The following is a 20,571-nucleotide window of genomic DNA, read 5'->3' as shown; positions in this document are numbered from 1 at the left end:
AGAGACTGTTGTCTCTAAGGGGATCAGCGGTTTCTGAAATACTCAAATCACCCCATTGGCACTAATAATCATTCCACTTCGATAACATTTCTTACCCTTTTGAATGCTTGGTCTGAACAACAACTGAACCTCTTGACCATGCCCGCATGTTTTTATGCATTGTGTTGCTGCCACATGACTGGCTGATTAGATAAGCAGGTGTATAGGTGTACCTGATAAAATAGTCTCTGACTGTATGCAGGAAGGAAGAGGGCTAGGCTTCCCTGTTCTCCAGAAAGCCCGGTGCATAATTCTACAAATTGTTTCCTTGCAAAATATAGGTAAGTTCCGCTGCTTCATCCTCTCATTGAATTAAGCAGTGTTCTGTCCTTTACCACAGCTTCACAGACCAAGTGAACGTAAGAAGCAAATCTTCTGTGGCAACCCCCATGATGTGTGTGAGCTTTAATCAGGACAAGCATAATGTGCCAGTAGCATCACCTCCCAACCTAATGATCGACACAATTACCAGCCATAGGGAATGAGAATAGATTCAGGATTCAGGGTTCAAGCTAGTTTATTATCATTTGTTAGTGCACAAGTGTAAAGGTTAATGATGTGATTGTTATTCTGAATCCAATGCAGCATAAAAAACACAATAAGTATAAAGAGCACAGTAAAAAATAACTCAGTAAATATAAATACAGATGCACATTCCTTTACCCAAAATTCTGAAATCCAAAAATGAAGATTTTTTCGCCAACAGCTGACATCACTCAGGTGTGTCGTGGCAGCACTAGCAGAGGCCACTAGACGTCAGTTGTGGCTCAGCGCTCATACTGGTTACAAGTGCATTTGCTGTTCGCTGATATTTTGTGTTCACTGTTGACTTTGTGTTTAATTTCACTGTGAATATGTCAAAAACAGCTGCAGATACCCCTATGGGTAACAATGAGAAAAAGAGAAGGAAGCATCTATCATTATCAATAACGCAGAAAGTGGAGTTATTGCAGAAGCTTGATCGTGGTGTGTCTGTGCAGCGTCTTACTGAAGAAAATAGTGTCAGAACTACCACTGTACAATATATGATTTAAATAGAAAGACAAGTTACTGAAGTTTTATAGTGACAGTAATGATGACGTTCTACATTTATTCCAATAAGTCATTTACCATGTGTCTGTTTTGGTTCATTTGAAGCTGTATATTTTTATGTTTTATTGAATGTTTTTGTTGGAAATAAAATTTTCTCATCATTATTCCCTAAACAATACAGTTTAACAACTATTTACATAGCACTTACACTGTATTAGGTATTATAAGTAATCTAGAGATGATTTAAAGTATACGGGACGATGTGCGTAGGTTTGGTGTGCCACCGGGTCCTAAAGTCCACCGCACTGAGACTGGATAAATAAGGGACTTGAGTATACGTGTTTATTGGTATTGGGGTGGGGGGGGGGTCTGAAATCCAAAAAATTCTGAATTCCGAAATGCAACTGGCCCCAGGGATTTTGGATAAGGGATTGTAGACCTGTACTTAAAATTAGCTTATGTACATACATTCAGTTAGTTAGGTTTGCCTTGCGGTGCATTGGCTGGCAACCTTGCCATTTCTTTAGCATTTGTCTGTTTTTTATGAGGTTGACTTGCTAGCTCAATGCTCAACCCAGCATGGAATTAAATTAAAATGAATTGAAACAGCAGGAATTCTGCAGATGCTGGAAATTCAAGCAACACACATCAAAGTTGCTGGTGAACGCAGCAGGCCAGGCAGCACCTCTAGGAAGAGGTGCAGTCGACGTTTCAGGCCGAGACCCTTCATCCCCTAATTTGTTTTGGTCCCCTAATCTGAGGAAAGACACCCTTGCCATAGAGGGAGTACAAAGAAGGTTCACCAGATTGATTCCTGGGATGGCAGGACTTTCATATGAAGAAAGACTGGATGAACTAGGCTTGTACTCATTGGAATTTAGAAGATTGAGGGGGGATCTGATTGAAACGTATAAAATCCTAAAGGGATTGGACAGGCTAGATGCAGGAAGATTGTTCCCGATGTTGGGGAAGTCCAGAACGAGGGGCCACAGTTTGAGGATAGAGGGGAAGCCTTTTAGGACTGAGATTAGGAAAAACTTCTTCACACAGAGAGTGGTGAATCCGTGGAATTCTCTGCCACAGGAAGCAGTTGAGGCCAGTTCATTGGCTATATTTAAGAGGGAGTTAGATATGGCCCTTGTGGCTACGGGGGTCAGGGGGTATGGAGGGAAGGCTGGGGCGGGGTTCTGAGTTGGATGATCAGCCATGATCATAATAAATGGTGGCACAGGCTCGAAGGGCCGAATGGCCTGCTCCTGCACCTATTTTCTATGTTTCTATGTTTCTATGTCAGGACTAACTGAAGGAAGAGTGAGTAAGAGACTTGAAAGTTGGAGGGGGAGGGGGAGATCCAAAATGATAGGAGAAGGCAGGAAGGGGAGGGATGGAGCCAAGAGCTGGACAGGCGATTGGCAAAAGGGATACGAGAGGATCATGGGACAGGAGGTCCGGGAAGAAAGACAAGGGGGGGGGGAACCCAGAGGATGGGCAAAGGGTATATTCAGAGGGACAGAGGGAGAAAAAGGAGAGTGAGAGAAAGAATGTATGTATAAAAATAAGTAACAGATGGGGTACGAGGGGAAGGTGGGGCATTAGCGGAAGTTAGAGAAGTCGACGTTCATGCCATCAGGTTGGAGGCTACCTAGACGGAATATAAGGTGTTGTTCCTCCAACCTGAGTGTGGCTTCATCTTTACAGTAGAGGAGGCCGTGGATAGACATGTCAGAATGGGAATGGGATGTGAAATTAAAATGTGTGGCCACTGGGAGATCCTGCTTTCTCTGGCGGACAGAGCATAGGTGTTCAGCAAAGCAGTCTCCCAGTCTGCATCGGGTCTCGCCAATATATAAAAGGCCACATCGGGAGCACCGGACACAGTATATCACCCCAGCCGACTCACAGGTGAAGTGTCGCCTCACCTGGAAGGACTGTTCGGGGCCCTGAATGGTGGTAAGGGGGGAAGTGTAAGGGCATGTGTAGCACTTGTTCCGCTTACACGGATAAGTGCCAGGAGGGAGATCAGTGGGGAGGGATGGGGGGGATGAATGGACAAGGGAGTCACATAGGGACTGATCCCTGCGCAAAGTGGGGGGAGGGAGGAAAAGATGTGCTTAGTGGTGGGATCCCGTTGGAGGTGGCGGAAGTTACGGAGAATAATATGTTGGACCTGGAGGCTGGTGGGGTGGTAGGTGAGGACCAGGAGAACCCTATTCCTACTGGGGTGGCGGGAGGATGGAGTGAGAGCAGATGTACGTGAAATGGGGGAGATGCATTTAAGAGCAGAGTTGATAGTGGAGGAAGGGAAGCCCCTTTCTTTAAAAAAGGAGGACATCTCCCTCGTCCTAGAATGAAAAGCCTCATCCTGAGTGCAGATGCGGCGGAGACGGAGGAATTGCGAGAAGGGGATGGCGTTTTTGCAAGAGACAGGGTGAGAAGAGGAATAGTCCAGATAGCTGTGAGAGTCAGTAGACTTATAGTAGACATCAGTGGATAAGCTGTCTCCAGAGACAGAGACAGAAAGATCTGGAAAGGGGAGGGAGGTGTCGGAAATGGACCAGGTAAACTTGAGGGCAGGGTGAAAGTTGGAGGCAAAGTTAATAAAGTCAATGAGCTCTGCATGCGTGCAGGAAGCAGCACCAATGCAGTCGTCGATGTAGCGAAGGAAAAGTGGGGGGCAGATACCAGAATAGGCACGGAACATAGATTGTCCACAAAGCCAACAAAAAGGCAGGCATAGCTAGGACCCATACAGGTGCCCATAGCTACACCTTTAGTCTGGAGGAAGTGGGAGGAGCCAAAGGAGAAATTATTAAGAGTAAGGACTAATTCCGCTAGACGGAGCACAGTGGTGGTAGAGAGGAACTGATTAGGTCTGGAATCCATAAAGAAGCGGAGAGCTTTGAGACCTTCCTGATGGGGGATGGATTGACTTTATTTCTTACATCCTTCACGTACATGAGGAGTAAAAATCTTTACATTATATCTCTGTCTAAATGTGCAATGTGCAATCACAGTAGTTTATAATAATATATAATAAATAGAACAGGCAATGTAATATTGAGTACACTCAAATCAGTGTGAGTTCATCAGTCTGATGGCCTGGTGGAAGAAGCTGTCCCGGAGCCTGTTGGTCCTGGTTTTTATGCTGCGGTACCGCTTCCCGGATGGTAGCAGCTGGAATAGATTGTGGTTGGGATGGCTTGGGTCCCCAGTGATCCTACGGGCCCTTTTTACACACCTGTCCTTGTAAATGTCTTGAATTATGGGAAGTTCACAACTACAGATGCACTGGGCTGTCTGCACCACTCTCTGCAGAGTCCCGCGATTAAGGCAGGTACAGTTCCCATACCAGGCAGTTATGCAGCCAGTCCGGATGCTCTCAATTGTGCCCCTGTAGAAAGTTCTTAGTATCTAGGGGCCCATACCAAAGTTCCTTTGAGGTGAAATAGGCGCCATTGTGCCTTTTTCACTACACAGCTGGTGTGTTCAGACCACATGAGGTCCTTGGAGATGTGGATGCCGAGAAACTTAAAGCTGTTTACCCTCTCAACCCCAAGATCCATTGATGTCAATAGGGGTTAGCCCGACTCCATTCCTCCTGTAATCCACAACCAGGACCTTTGTTTTCGCAACATTGAGGGACAGTGTTCAAGGAGCCGGCCAGATTTGAACTTGGGACCTCTTGCCTCGCAGCCCAGTGCAGATATCATCACATCACCGGTCGTCTATCATTATATTCAGTGGTCACTTTATTAGGTACATCTGTGCACCTGAAAAACTGCCAATCTGGGATTTTCATGCACAGCAGTCTCTAGAGTTTTACAGAGAATGGTGCAAAAACAAACAAAAAAGAAAGGGAGTGGCAGTTTTTTTGTATATTTATTTTATTCATTTACAGAATGTGGACACCGCCAGCTAAGCCAGCATTTATTGCCCATCCCTAGTTGCCCTTGAGAAGATGGTGATGAGTTGCCTTCTTGAACCACTGCAGTCCCTGCAGGGTAGGTGCACCCACAGTGCTGTCAGGGAAGGAATTCCACGATTTTGACCCAGTAACAATGAAGGAACAGCGATATGATTCCAAGTCAGGCTGGTGAGTGGCTTGGAGGAGGATTTCCAAGTGGTGGTATTCCCAGATATCTACTGTTCTTGTCCTTCTAGATGGTAGTGGTCTTGGGTCTGGAAGGTGCCTTAGGAACTTTGGTGTGTTGTTGCAGTGCATCTTGTAGATAGTACACACTGCTGCAACTGTTCATTGATGGTGGAGGGATTGGATGCTTGTGGAAGGGGTACCAGCAAAGTGGGCTGCCTTGTACTGGATGGTGTCAAGCTTCTTGAGTGTTGATGGAGCTGCACTCATCCAGATGAGTGGTGAGTATTCCATTACATTCCTGACCTGAGCCTTTTAGATGGCAAAGAAGCTTTAGGGAGTCAGGAGGTGAGTTACTCGCTGCAGGATTCCTAGCCTTTGACCTGCTCTGGTAGCCACAATGTGTATATGGATAGAGCAGTTCAGTCTCCTGTCAATGAGATTTAGTGATGGTGATGCCACTAAATGTCAAGGGACGATGGTTAGAGTCTCTCTTGTTGGTGATGGTCATTGCCTGGCAGCTGCATGGCTCAAATTTTACTTGCTGCTTGTCAGCCCAAGCCTGGATATTGTCCAGGTTCACTGCATTTGGGTATGAACTGCTTCACTATCTGAGGAGTCACGAATGGTGCTGAACATTGTGCAGTCATCTGTGAACGTCCCCACTTCTGACCTAATAACGAAAGGAAGGTCATTGATGAAGCAGCTGAAGATGGTTGGATCTAGGACACTTCCCTGAGGAACTCCTGCAGTGATGTCCTGAGGATGAGATGATTAACCTCCAACCACCACAACCATCTTCCTTTGTGTCTGGTCTGATTCCAACCAGTGGAGGGTTTCCCCCTAATTCCCATCGACTTTATTTTAGCTCGGGCACCTCGATGCCGTACTCGGTCAAATGCTGCCTTGTTGTCGAGGGCTATCACTCTCACCTCACCCCTAGTATTTAGCTCTTTAGTCCAAGTTTGGACCAAGGAGGTGATGAGGTCTGGAGCTGAGTGGCCTTATCGGAACCCAGACTGGGTATCCATAAGCATGTTATTGCCGAGTAGGTGCTGCATGATAGCACTGTTGGTGACCCCTTCCATTACTTTGCTAATGATTCAGACTCAGCTGATAGGGTGGTAATTGGCTGGGTTGGACTTCTCCTGTTTCTTGTGTACAGGACATACCTGGACAATTTTCCTTATTGCCAGGTGGATGCCGGTGTTGTGGCTGTACTGGATCATCTTGGCTTGTGGCATGGCAAGTTCTGGAGCACAAGTTTTCAGGACTATTACTGGAATTTTGTCTGGGCCCATAGCCTTCACGGAATCCAGTGCTTTCAGCAGTTTCTTGATATCTCGTGAAGTGAATTAGATTGGCTGCATACTGACATCTGGGATGTTGGGGACTTTTGGAGGAGGCTGAGCTGGATCATCTGCTCAGCACTTCTGACTGAAGATTGTTGCAAATGCCTCAGCCTTATCTTTTGTGCAGGTGTGCTGGGCTCCTCTATCATTGAGGATGGGGATATTTGTGGAGCCTCCTCCTCCTGTGAGATGTTTGATTGTCCACCTCCATTCACAGCTGAATGTGGCCAGATTACAGAGCATAGACCTGATCCGGTGGTTGTGAGACCACTTAACTCTGTCTATTACTTGTTGCTTATGGTGCTTTTCATGTAAGTAGTCCTGTATTGTGGCTTCACCAGAGTGACACCTCATATTGAGGTATGCCTGCTGTTGCTCTCGGCACTCCCTCCTGCAGTCTTTATTGAAACAGGATTGATCCCATGGTCTGGTGGTAATGTTAGAGTGGGGATATGCTGGGCGATGAGGTTACAGACTGTACTTGAGTACAATTCTGTGCTACTGATGGCCCACAGCGCCTCATAGATGCCCATTCTTGGGCTGCTAGATCTGTTCAAAGTCTATCCCATTTTCACACAATGCAGTGGATGGTTTCTTCAATGTGGAGACAGGATTTAGTCCCCTCAAATACTGTGCGGTGGTCATTTCTACCAATGCGGTCATGGACAGATGCTTCTGCGGCAGGAAGGTTAGTGAGGATGAGATCAAGTGTGTTTTTCCCTCTTGTTGGTTCCTTCACCACCTGCTGTTCTCTCAGTCTAGTAGCTGAGTCCAGTAGAACCCGACCAGCTCGGTCTGTGGTGGTACTACCGAGCCACTCTTGGTGATGGACATTGAAGGTCCCCCCACCCAGAGTACAATCGGTGCACTTCCCACCCTCAAAGCCTCCTCCAAGTGCTGCTCAACATGGAGAAGTACTGATTCCTCAGCTGAGGAAGGATGGTACGTGGTAATCAGGGGGAAATTTCCTTGCCTATGTTTAACTTGGTGCCATGAGACTTCATGGGGTCCAGAGTCGATGTTGAGAGTTGCCAGGGCAACTCCCTCTCTACTGTATACCGCTGTGTTACCACCTCAGCTAGGCTTGTTCTGCCAGTGAGACAGTACCCAGGAATGGTGAAGGTGGAGTCAGGAATGTTAACTGTAAGGTCTGATTCTGTCAATACAACAATGTCAGGCTGTTGTTTGACCAGTCTGTGAGATACAACTCCCAACTTTGGCACAAGTCCCCAAATGTTCATAAGGAGTACTTTGCAGGATTGACAGGGCTGGTTTTGCCATTGTTGTTTCCAGTGCCTAAGGAAATGCTGGGTTGTCCATTTTGGTTCATTCCTTATTATTTTCTTTTTAGTGATTGGATACAACTGAATGGCTTGCTGGGCCTTTTCAGGGGGCATTGAAGAATCTACTTCATTGCTGGGCAAAATGCCTCGTTAATGAGAGAGGTCACTGGGGAATGACCAAACTGTTTTAAACTGATAGAAGGTGACGGTAACTTAAATAACTATCTGTTACAACAGTGGTGTACAGAAGAGTGTCTCTGCACACACAACGCATTGAACCTTGAAGAGGTAAGGGTACAAGAGGAGAGGACCATGAGCATACACTCATTGGCCACTTCATTACATGCACCTAATGAAGTGGCCACTGAGTGTCAAGAGACTGATTGTATGTACATAAAGTGATGCTAGGTACAGAGCACCTGTGCATAAGGTGACTCAGACAGGAAATGATAACGTAGTCGCAGCGGGAGTGGGGTGTGGTGGGGTGGTTAATGGGCAGATGTGCTGATCAGCCTGACAGTTTAGAGGAATTAACTGTGTGAATGGTGTGTAGCTTCTTCCCTGATGGGAGTGGGCCAAGCAGTCCATGAGCAGGGTGGGATGGAAGAATATGCCTTTTTCTGGAGCAGGTTCAGGACGTTACAACATTACTTTGTTGTTCAGGGAAAATTCAACTCAGTCACATTTTGAGATTCGGAAGAGGAATTCTGAAATCCAAAGCTGTTGAGGATGTTTATTCATAACTGTGGTTTGAGAAAGAACCATAAATGTAGTTGCGTGCAGGTTTTCATTTCAGCAGCAGTAATTGGGCTCCTACATCATTATATTAGGGCAAAGGCTGGCACCCCTGTGGCTCTTAGAGACTCCTGTGCAGCGTCTGATCCTGATCGATCTATATTCCTTTTATATCATTCTGCCAAAAGGAGCAACATGTAACAAATAATGTGATTCTGTAACACTGCATTATACATCAGAATGTCCGCGTGCACAAGCCTTCCCGGCAGTGATCACAGAAATAATGACCCTGGTCAAGCAGATCGTTAACAAAATTGTGGCAAAGGGGCTGAACCACCAGTGGTTAGGTGAACTTTTCAAACAGGTCAGCTGTCAGTATTTAGTCGTACTTCTGCATAACAAGGTATGGTGCTTTCCGAGACTGCAGTCTGTCTAGATGAATTGAAGGTAACCTTTTTGCAGGAAAAGGATTTTGAATGTGCAGATCTTGAAGATTCATAGGGCCAGAGGGAATTTTACACTATTGTAAACATCGCTATACAAGGAGAGAAAAAAAGTCGTCTCACCTGAATTTGGAGGAAAGAATGTCACTAGAGGAGAAACTTCAGTTGCTTGTGTGAGACAGGTTCTATGGGGTCACTTTAAATCCTGGAAACAATCCAAAGTGGTAGTAAGCTTGGCATTGAGAACCTAAAAACATGATCCTGAAAATCCAGGTGGTTTTGGAGGGTGGCTCTAGGAATTTGGAAAGGCAAGAGAAATATTATCCTTTGTATGGTTACTTGTTGGAAAGCAAAAGTGAACAAGGCAAACTAGAAAAATTGTCTGTTGGTATTCGGTGCTCCTGGTGTGGCCTCAGTGAGACCAGTCACAAATTGACGGACTGCTTCATCGAGCGCCTTTGCTCCATCTGCCATGAAAGGCAAGATCTCCTGGAGACCACCCATTTCACTTCGACTTCGCCTTCCCATTCTGACAGATCGGTCCATGGCCCCCTCAACTACTGCGATGCCGACACATTCAGGTTGGAAGAGAAGCAGCTTATATTCAGCATGTGTAGCCTTTAACCCGATGGCATGAACATTGACTACCTCCTCCCAACCAACTTTATCCCCCCCCCCCACCACCCACCCACTTTCCCCATCACCTGGTCTCACCTATCACCTTCTACTTCCCTTCCCCCACCTTCTTACTCTGGCTTCTTCACCCTTCCTCTCCAGTCCTGAAGAAGGGTCTCAGTCTGTTTATTCATTTCCGTAATGCTGCCTGACCTGCTGAGATCATCCAGCATTTTGTGTCTGTTACTCAAAATTAGTTTTTTTTTCAGTTCGCAAAGAAGTGGTCTTCTGCATTCAGGGGCTGATCAACCAGACTCAAAAGACTAGAAAGATAGAAAACTGGTCCTTTGGACAGATGGACTGAAATGTGTGATCTATAAAAAAAATCAAATTTTGTTTGAAGTTTGGAATTCTTTACTTAGATCACTTAGATCATATTTCTTCCCCATTCTGATGTCTGAACAACTGAATATCTTGACCATTTATTTATTTAATTATTTATTGAGACAGCACCGAATAGGCCCTTCTGGCCTTTCAAGCCACATCACCCAGAAAACCCCCAATTTAATCCTAGCCTAAGCACGGGACAATTTACAATGATCAAATAACCTACCAACTGGTACGTCTTTGGACTGTGGGTGGAGACTGGAGCACCCAGAGGAAACACTCGCAGTCACGGGGAGATCATACAAAGTTCCTTACAGGCAGCAACGGGAATTGATCCCAGTACACCTGCACTGTGAAGCGTTGTGCTAACCACTATGCTACCATGCCACCCATGTCTCCATGCTTTGATGCATTGAGTTTCTGCCACTTGATTGGCTGATTAGATATTTGCATTAATTAGCTGGCCATTAATATGATTTATTGATGTCGCTTTCTTAAATAAATTTGAAATAAAAAGTGGCTCCTCTTGTTATTTGGTTTGTTGACTCCTGCACTGGGAAGTCTAGACTGCTGGTTGCTGTCCAAGGTTGTACTCACTGGAATTCAGAGGAATGAGTCAGGATCTCATTGAAACCTACTGGATGTTGAAAGACTAACCCTAACTCTAACCCTAATGCGAATGGATGTGGCGAAGTTGGTGGAGGAGACTAGGACCAGGGGGCACAACATCAGAATAGATGAATGCCCATAGATTAGACATGAGAAGAACTTTGTTTAGCAGAGAGGGGTGAATCTGTAGAATTTGTTGCCACAGGCAGCTGCGGAGGCCAAGTCATTGAGTATATATAAGGCAGAGGTTGATGGATTATAGATTATTCAGGGCATGAAGGATATGGGGAGAAGGCAGGGGACTGGGGATGAGAGAGTAAATGCATCGGCCATGATGAAATGGTGGCACAGATTCATTGGGCCGAAAGCCTAATTCTGCTCCTATACCTTATGCTCTTATGGCTGAAGACGGGTTATCAGTGAGGCTGGAGCCTTTCATCGTTGTGAATTAGTGGCCAATGGGGTTCTAAGTTTTGCAAGATCTGAAGCCTTATAGTGTTCGGTTCAACCTCCTGCCGCATCCTCAGTGACTGGCTTCCTTTTGTTTTTTGCTTGCACGTAATACCACACCACTACTTTCCCCATAAGTATTCTATCATATTCATGTCCTGACTTAAATTTTCTTCATTTTAAAACTAATGAACTGAACATCAGGGGATAGCACTGATTCCTGTTAAACCAAACCAGCATGTACTGAAAGGGTCAGGGCATATATTAAACAGCATAAAAGAAATGCAAAACAACAAATTACACGACGTATGTCAGTGACAATAGACAGATTCTGATTCTGATATGAGGGGTTAAGCAGGATGCTCAGGGGGAGGGGGAGTTGTGGCCGGGGTGTGGACAATGTACTCATTCTTTCTCATCCGTTAGGCACTATTGATCAAATTCATTCCAACGTGCTCTACAGGGAACCAGCTTCTTCTGCAATGGAGCTGAATGACCTTCTTAATGTACTTTTAATATAAACACATTTGACATAAGACCATTAGACATAGGAGGCAGAATTAGGCCATTCAGCCCTTCAAGTCTGCTCCACAATTCTATCATGGCTGATTTATTATCCTTCTCAACCTCATTCTCCTGCTTTCTCCCTGTAACATTTGATGCCCTAATTATTCCAGGGCCAATCACCCTACACCATAAGTATAGCCAATGACTTGGTCTGTGTAGCCATCTGTGCAAAAAATTTACAGATTCACCATCTTCTGGATAAATAAATTTTTCCTCATCTCTTTTCAAAATGATTGTCCCTCATTTCTGAGGCTTTGCCCTCTGGTCCTAAACTCCCCCACTACTGGAAACATCCTCTCCACCTCCACTCTATCCAGACCTTTCAACATTTGATAAGTTTCTTCTAAACTTCAGTGAGTAAAGACACAGAGCCATCAGATGTTCCTCTTATCTTATCTTTTTCATTCCTGGGGTATTTCTTTTGAACCTGCTTTGAATTGGCTCCAATGCCAGCACATCTTTTCTTACATAAGCTGCCTGAAACAGCTCATAATGCTTCAAGTGCAATCTGACCAATGCCTTATAAAGCCTCAGCAGTACAGCTTTGCTCTGATATTCTAGCCCTCTCGAAATGAATGCTAACATTGCATTTGCCTTCCTCACCGCAGACTCAACCTGCAAGCTAACCTTCAGGGATTCCTACATGAGGATGCCCCGTTGATGTGCAAATCATTAACGTTGCTTTTCTAAATCAAATCGACAAGTCGGCATGTCACTCAAAGTCAACTGCTCATTAACTTTAATTTTTGGTCAGTCAGCAATGCGAGAACCAGCAGTAATCAGGATGTTGACTGATATCAGTTGGATTTGTTGTATAACACATTTACTATGGCTGGGAGCACTTTATAGATAAAGTAATAATATGTTTGTCATAATGGGAGACCACCTGTGGTTTCCGTATAAAGGAGGGACAAGCCACTGAATTTTATATTACTCATCCTTGATGCACAAGCCACAGTGGGTGGATGAACAAATAGAAATATAGGCTCCATGGAATTGATTGCAGTTGAGTTTATCATGCGGAATATAAAAAAAACAATGGGGGAGGGGAGTGGTAGGTTACTCTGCAACACACACAAACTTCTGCAGGAAATCAGCAGGTCAGGCAGCAGCTATCGAAAGGAGTAAACAGTTAATATTTTGGGCTGAGACCCTTCATCAAGATTAAGGTGGTGGGGCAGTGGGAGGGGTGTGGTGGTGTGGAATGCCTGAATTAAAAGGTTGGGAGAGGGGAAAGTGGCTAGCTGAAAGGTGATAGGTGAAGTCAGGTGGGTAGGAAAGGTCAAGGGCTGGAGAAGAAGGAATCTGATAGGAGGGGAGAGTGGACAATAGGAGAAAGGAAGGAGGGAGGAAGGACCCAAGGGGAAGTAATAGGCAGGTAAGAAGAAGCAAAAGTGGGAAACAGAGACAGGGGAGGGAGGAAGTTTGTTCCCCGGAATGAGAAATCAATATTTACACTGTTAGATTGGAGGGTACCCATGTGGAATATAAGGTGTTGCTCTTCCACCCTGACGGTGGCCTCATCTTGGCACAAGAGGAGGCCATGGACCAACATGTAAGAATGGGAAATAGAATTAAAATGTTTGGCCACTGGGAAGTCCCGGTTGAGGTGAATGGAGCAGAGGTGCTGGACACAGATGCTGGAGGATGCTCAGCAACATCTAAAAAGGGGAATAAACAGTCAACATTTTGGGCTGAGACACTTCACCATTCAGGATGAAGGCCCTTGGCCTGAAACGTCGACAGACTATTCTGCTCCAGATATGTTGCCTGGCTTGCTGAGGTCCTCCAGCGTTTTGAGTAGGTTGTGCAAGATTTCCAGCATTTGCAGAATGTTTTGTGTTTACACCTCGCCTTCGTGTATCATTGTGCTTTTATTTAATGTGTCACTGGGCTAGATCTTGCCGTCAAATTAACAATGAACTTAAAGTCATTCACTGTGATTGATCGGAATCAGCACCAACTGATAGTAAACAGGTACCCACTGAAAATCAGCCCAAGATGAGGATTATCTGCAATACTCTGCCTTCAGCTTCACGACAATCGCAGCTTGGTCTCAATCTCCCGGTGGGGTTTCTAAAACCTGCTTCTTTTGCATATTTATTTCCAATTAAATTTGTTGTGGAAAGTTATGGCTGTTGTGGGATTGCTTAGACACTGTACAAGAAAATTAGACAGGGAGGTTCAGATGCCCAGAAGGGAACTACACATTTTTTCTCCATTAATTTAAATGGAACAGTTATTGGATGGGTCTCACTAGTGTTGCACAATTCACATCAGTCTTATTTCTCTCATGTGTATGTGTCTATTGACATGTCTGATGTAACTCAATGTGTCTAGATTCATGGCATTATTACCGATGTGAGTGACTTTCCTACATCCTGAGGGCTGAGGGTCTGTTTCAGTGCTTTCTTGCTCTCTCCCTCTTCCCCCTCCATTCAAATTAATAATGCATTTGTCAAAAGCTAGGGACACACAGGATGGTGGTGGTAAGAGGTCAGATATCACCTTTGTTGCAGAACTGATAGAGTTTTGTAGGGCAGACTTCTATTTAGTCAGTGCCCTATTCCTGATTCCAACCAATTCCTCATCTGAAGCTCATTCACACATTGGAGAGATGACACTACATTTTCACTCTTTGGTTGAAGGTGAAGAATGCCCTAGGACAGTTAGGGATGTCCAACTGTTCTGAGCGCTTGTGTTTAAAAAGCAAGTCAGCAAAGAAAGTGTTTTTTTTTCCCATAACACTTTTACTTTCATAATACAATGATTTGCCATGTGCACCGAAATTGCAAAACTAAATCATTGCATAAAGGAAAACAACCTATTTCCAACTTCCAGGTTCTGGCTTGAAATTAAACACATTAACTAGAAATGTCAAATACATGCACAAAAATAAATACTGAACCCAGTAAGTTTAAAGGAAGCAGAGGATCCTTATCAGTTTAAGGGGAACATGGGGATCAAGACCTCAGCAATTATGAAGCACGGTCATAATCCAGAGCCTCAGTAAATCAGAAAGTCAGAAAACTGGGGACTCAGTTGGTGAGAAGAGTTCCCAGGAACTGTGGAGCCATGCACCAAAATGAAGAACAGGAATTGATGCCTGGTGAGTGGAATGGAAAACAGTAATTGGGGCATTGATAAGTTAGAATGGACCATAGCCTACATCAGCCAGTGAGCCAGAAGCCGAACTTTCTACTCTGGTTTCTTCCTCATCCCCCTCAGTCTTAAAAAAGGGTCTCAGCCTGAAACGTTGGCTCTCCATTAATTTCCATGGATGCTGCCTGACCTGCTGAGTTCCTCCAGCATTCTGTGTGTGTTGCTTTGGATTTCCAGCATCTGCAGATTTTCTCTTGTTTGTATTTTCATTCTCTGCTTTTGTCTGAGTGGACATAGGTGAGCTTGTAAGGCGGAATGGGAAGGTATGAAATAAGGAGATTTTTAAAAAGTTTATTTTGATTTATTTATTGAGATACGGTGCTGAAAAGGCCTTTCCAGCCCTTTGAGCTGTACTGACCCACAATGTTGCATGATGTGGCTCAAAGGGTTAGAAGGGGCTGCTCCACATTGTATCTCTGTTTACCCTCTGTTTGTCCCATATTGTTCTGATCCTTTCCTATTATATACATGTCCAAATTTCAGACGTTCAGAATCAGGTTTATTATCACTGACATTCAAGATTATGAGGACACACAGTCCTCTGTTATTGTCATTTATTAATGCATGCATTAAGAAATGATACAATGTTCTTCCAGTATGATATCACAGAAACACAAGACAAACCAAGACTGAAAAACTGACAAGAACCACATAATTATAACATATAGTTGCAACAGTGCAAAGCAATACCATAATTTGATAGAGAATAGACCATGGGCACGGTAAAAAAAAGTCTCAAGGTCTCTCGGAAGTCCCATCGTCTCACGCAGACAGTAGAAGGAAGAAAACTCTCTCTGCCATGAACCTCCAGCGCCGCAAACTTGCCGATGCAGCATCCTGGAAGCACTCGACCACAGCCGACTCTTGAGTCCGTCCGAAAACTTCGAGCCTCCGACCAGTCCTCCGACACCGAACACCGAGCACCATCTCTGCCGAGCGCTTCGACCCCGGCCCCGGCAACAGGCAACGGGTAAAGCCAACGATTTGGGGCCTTCCCCTCCGGAGATTCTCAATCGCACAGTAGCAGCGGCAGCGAAGCGGACATTTCAGAAGTTTCTCCAGATGTTCCTCTGTACTTCTCACATCTGTCTCCATCAAATCAGGATTGTGCACAGTCCGCCATCTCCTCCTCCCCTCATATGTCATGAAATTTGTTGTTTTGTAATAGCAGTACAAAGTAATAGAAAAAAAATACTGTTTGTTATGGAAAGAAGTACATTAAAGATAAATAGTTCAAAAAGAGAGCAAAATATTAAGGAAACATTTCAATTGTACCCACTTCTACTAACCCCTCTAGAAGTTCATAGATTCCTAGAGAGTCATAGAAAAGTACAGCACAGGAATAGCTCTTCATCCCATCTAGTCCATGCCAAACCTTTTAAACTACCTCCTCCCATCGACATGCACTGGGATCACAGCCCTCCATACCCCTACCATCCAGTTACCTATCCAATTCTCTTAAACATTGGAATTGAGCTCGCGTGCACAACTTGAACTGGCATCTTGTTCCACGCTGTCACAATTCTAACTACCCCCAAATTTCCCACAGAGAGCATCCGTGTGAAAAGCCTGCCTTAACTAAAGCACACGCTGGTAATTCTGTGGCATTCTTTGCCACAGACGGCTATGCCAAATCATTGGGCATATCTAAAGCGGAGGTTGATAGGTTCTTGAATAATCAGTGCATCAAAGTTTATGGGGAGAGGGCAGGAGAATAGGGTTGAGAGGGATAATAGGTCGGCATTGATAGAATGGTGGAGCAGACCCAATAGGCTGAGGGGTATAATTCTGTTCCTATGTCTTATAGTCATATAATCTTCCTTCTTTTGGATTTAATCGTTTAATCCACCTGGCCATAGGCAATAACGTCATCGAAGATTCACTAATTAATTGAAATATCAGCATGCTACTTTTTGCAAATCCTGCATTTGGACTAAGGTCCTTCTGCAATCTTACACCATGTGGCTTCTATTTTAAACTTTTCCTTTATTTTATCCCTGCATGCAGCCAAAGTGCTACCCCTGCCCATTCACCTCTTCCCTCACCTCAAACAATCCTTCCAGGTGAGATAATACTTCACCTGAGAATCTGTTGCCGTTGTCTTTTGTATCCAGAACTTCGGATGCAGACTCTCTGCATCGGTGAGACCTACCGTAAAATGCTGGAGAGCTTTGTCGAGCACCTCCGCTCCATCTGCCAAAAGTGGAATTTCTCAGGAGCCAACCATTTTGATTCCCAATCCCAATTCCATTCAGATTTGTCACTCCAGGGTCTCCTCTTGTGCCATGATGAGGCCACTCTCATGGTGGAGGAGCAACACCTTATATTCCGTCTGGGTAGCCTCCAACCTGATGACATGAATATGGATTTCTCCTTCCAGTAAAAAAAAAATTCCTCTTCCTCTCCTCATCTTCTATTCCCCACTCTAGCCTCTTAACTCTTCTCAGCTGCTTATCACCATTTCCTGGTCTCCCTTCTTCTTCCCTTTCTTCAATGATCCATTCTTCTCCCCTATCAGATTTACCTATCCAACCCTTTACATTTCCTACCCACCTGATTTCACTTATCACCTTCCAGCTGTCCTCCTTCCCCTCCTCCCACCTTTTTATTCTGGCATCTTCCCTCCCTTCCTGTCCAGTCCTGAAGAAAGTTCTTGGTCCGAAACATTGACTGTTCATTCATTTTGCACAGATGCTGCCTGACTGCTGAATTCCTCCAGCATTTTGTATGCGTTTGGATTTCCAGCATCTACAGAATCTCTTTTCTTCTCCTTTTGGACAATTTCTCATTTTCCTCCATTTGCCAGATTCATACACACTTACTCTATATCCTTTGCTCGCATACTAATGCCATCTTTAAAAATGACTTTCCTATGTACACTCTGTATCATCAACACTGATCCCTCTATTATACCACTGGTTACATTTTGCTAACTAGAAGATGACTCAGTGTTCCTGCTCTCTGTTTTCTGTTAACCAGCCAATACACTACCCACAAAAATAATGTCACCACCTGTACCATGTTTTTAGTTTTATTCTTCAAAACAACCTTGTCAAATCGTCACAATGAGCTTTGGTCAGCATAGTAGCGTAACAGTTAGTGCGCTGCTTTACAGTGCCAGTGACTCAGATTCAATGTCTGTAACTGTCGGTAAGGAATTTGTACGTTCTCCCTGTGGCCAGGTGGGTTTCCTCTGGGTGCTCCGGTTTCCTCCCACAGTCAGAAAATACACTGGTTACTAGATGAATTAGTCTTTGCCTTCTCCGCGGATTGTCAGCTTGTCGTGGTGGAGAAGTTTGTGTGGTCCTGTGATCCCGAGAACGATGCCGTCTGGAGCTATGCTCCTGGTAGGGTCACCCATGGCGGTAAGGTCGAGGGTGAGGTCTCTGACAAAGTACAATCCAACCAAGACCTCAACGATGGAACAGGCGGAGGAAGTTACTTCAAACTCAATGGCTGTGAAGGCGGATGAAGGCTGCAACAAATCCATCAGCTCCAATCATCGTGGTTTCCATGCCGTTGGAATCAGTTGGTTGATTTGTGAAGTATTGTGTGCTTCTTGGAGTGTAACATCAAGTACATGCTAAACAAATACACATACAGGCGTCTTCACTCTGTGGGACACTTCTTCAGAACGAAGACCATCATCCTCGACCTTGAGGGATAGCCCCGACGATGACGACGAGTCTTTGTAAATTGTCCTGTGATTAAAAAGCTGGGTTGTTGGGTGATGTGGCATGTTGGGCTAGAAGTGCCTATTCCGTGCTGTATCCCGAAATAAATAAATACCACTTGATAATTTAAATAGTGTGCATTACTTTTATTCACTTTTTCAGTGAACATATTTCCCTTTTACAAAATCATGATGACAAAGTCCGAATGTCTTGAAGTTTAATGCCCTCTAGAGCAACATTAATAATAGCTCCTATTGTTTCCCATTTGATGGACATTGTTAACTGCTTTGAAGTTTCTGCTTTCAGTCCAGCAAAGTTAAGCGGAGTCAAGTGATTTCAAATGTAATTAAGTGTTCTGCAAAAGATATGACACCTATTGGTTTCCAGCTGCAAAACTAACAGGAACAAAGCATAAAGTCAAATCTTATTCCCTTTGCTTTTACCAGGCCCCAACCCACATAATTAGCTACCATAATAAATGTAATAAATGCAGAACACACAATACAATTTGAATAGAAACAGATGCATAGCTCCTACAGTAAGGCTTTATTACCACACCAGCAAACAGGCTTCAATTCCCACTGCTGTCTATAAGGAGTTTGCACGCTCTCCCTGCGAACGCATGGGTCTCCTCCAAATACTCTGGTTTCCTCCCACATCCCTCCTGGATTGGTGGGTTGTGGTTCTGAGCACGCTATGCTGTCTACCCCCAGCTCTTTTTGGACTTTATTGGTAATTGATGCAAACGCCTCATTTCGCTGTATGTTCTAATGTTTTGATGTACAGCAATGTGACAAATAAAAGTAATTTTTATTCCTTTAATCTAATTTTGGATGGTGTGATGGAAATAGAGAATCTGACACCAGTATTCCATAGCCTTGACTTCGCAAGAATGCATTACTCACAGTGAACCAAAATTAAACCATATTATAAGCCATAAGACCATAAGACAAAGGAGCAGAAGTTGGCCATTCGGCCCATCGAGTCTGCTCCGCCATTTTATCATGAGTTGATCCTTTCTCCCATTTAGTCCCACTCCCCCGCCTTCTCACCATAATCTTTGATGCCCTGGCTACTCAGATACCAATCAATCTTTGCCTTAAATACACCCAATGACTTGGCCTCCACTGCTGCCCGTGGCAACAAATTCCATAGATTCACCACCCTCTGACTAAAAAAATTTCTTCGCATCTCTTTTCTGAATGGGCTCCCTTCAATCCTTAATTCATGCCCTCTTGTACTAGACTCCCCCATCGTGGGAAACAACTTTGCCACATCCACTCTGTCCATGCCTTTCAACATTCGAAATGTTTCTATGAGGTCTTCCCTCATTCTTCTAAACTCCAAGGAATACAGTCCAGTGCGGACAAACGTTCCTCATATGTTAACCCTCTCATTCCCAGAACCATTCTAGTGAATCTTCTCTGTACCCTCTCCAACGTCAGCACATCCTTTCTTAAATAAGGAGACCAAAACTGCCCACAGTACTCCAAGTGAGGTCTCACCAGCGCCTATTTATGTGCTGATATATAATATATCAATGCAAAAAAATTTAAACAGGTGGTAAACTGGAAGAATTTATTTTTAAGAACTCAAGTTTTCCTTCTGAAAACCTGGAATTTGACAATGCCACTAAATGTAATATGTACGCTCCTCTTACGTTGGTGAAAACGGATATAAATTGGGCAAACGCTTCATCAAGCACCTCTGCTCCTGGTGGCCAAACATTTTAATTCCAATTCACATTCCTGTTCTGACATATCGCTCCATGGCCTCCTCTTGTGTCCAGATGAGGTCTCCCCCCCACCGCCAAGGATCATCAGAAATCTTCAAAACCTTATATTCCGTCTGGGTAGCTTCCAACTTGATGGCATGAACATCGATTTCTCCTTCTTTCCCAACCCCCCATTCCTTATTCTGACCTTTTACCTCTTCTCATCTGCCTATTACCTCCCTTTGGTCCCTTTCTCCTTCCCTTTCTCCTATTGTCCACTCTCCTCTGCTATCAGAATCCTTCTTCTCCATCCTCTGACCTTTCCCACCAACCTAGCTTCACCTATCACTTTACAGCTAACCTTCTTTCCCTCCTCCCAACGTGTTTATTCTGGCACCTTCCCCCCTCCATCTCAGTTC

This window comes from Mobula birostris, chromosome 2 (assembly GCF_030028105.1).
Source record: "Mobula birostris isolate sMobBir1 chromosome 2, sMobBir1.hap1, whole genome shotgun sequence".
Classification (NCBI taxonomy): Eukaryota; Metazoa; Chordata; class Chondrichthyes; order Myliobatiformes; family Myliobatidae; genus Mobula; species Mobula birostris.
The sequence above is the reverse complement of the archived record's forward strand: the minus strand, read 5'-3'. Positions refer to the sequence as shown.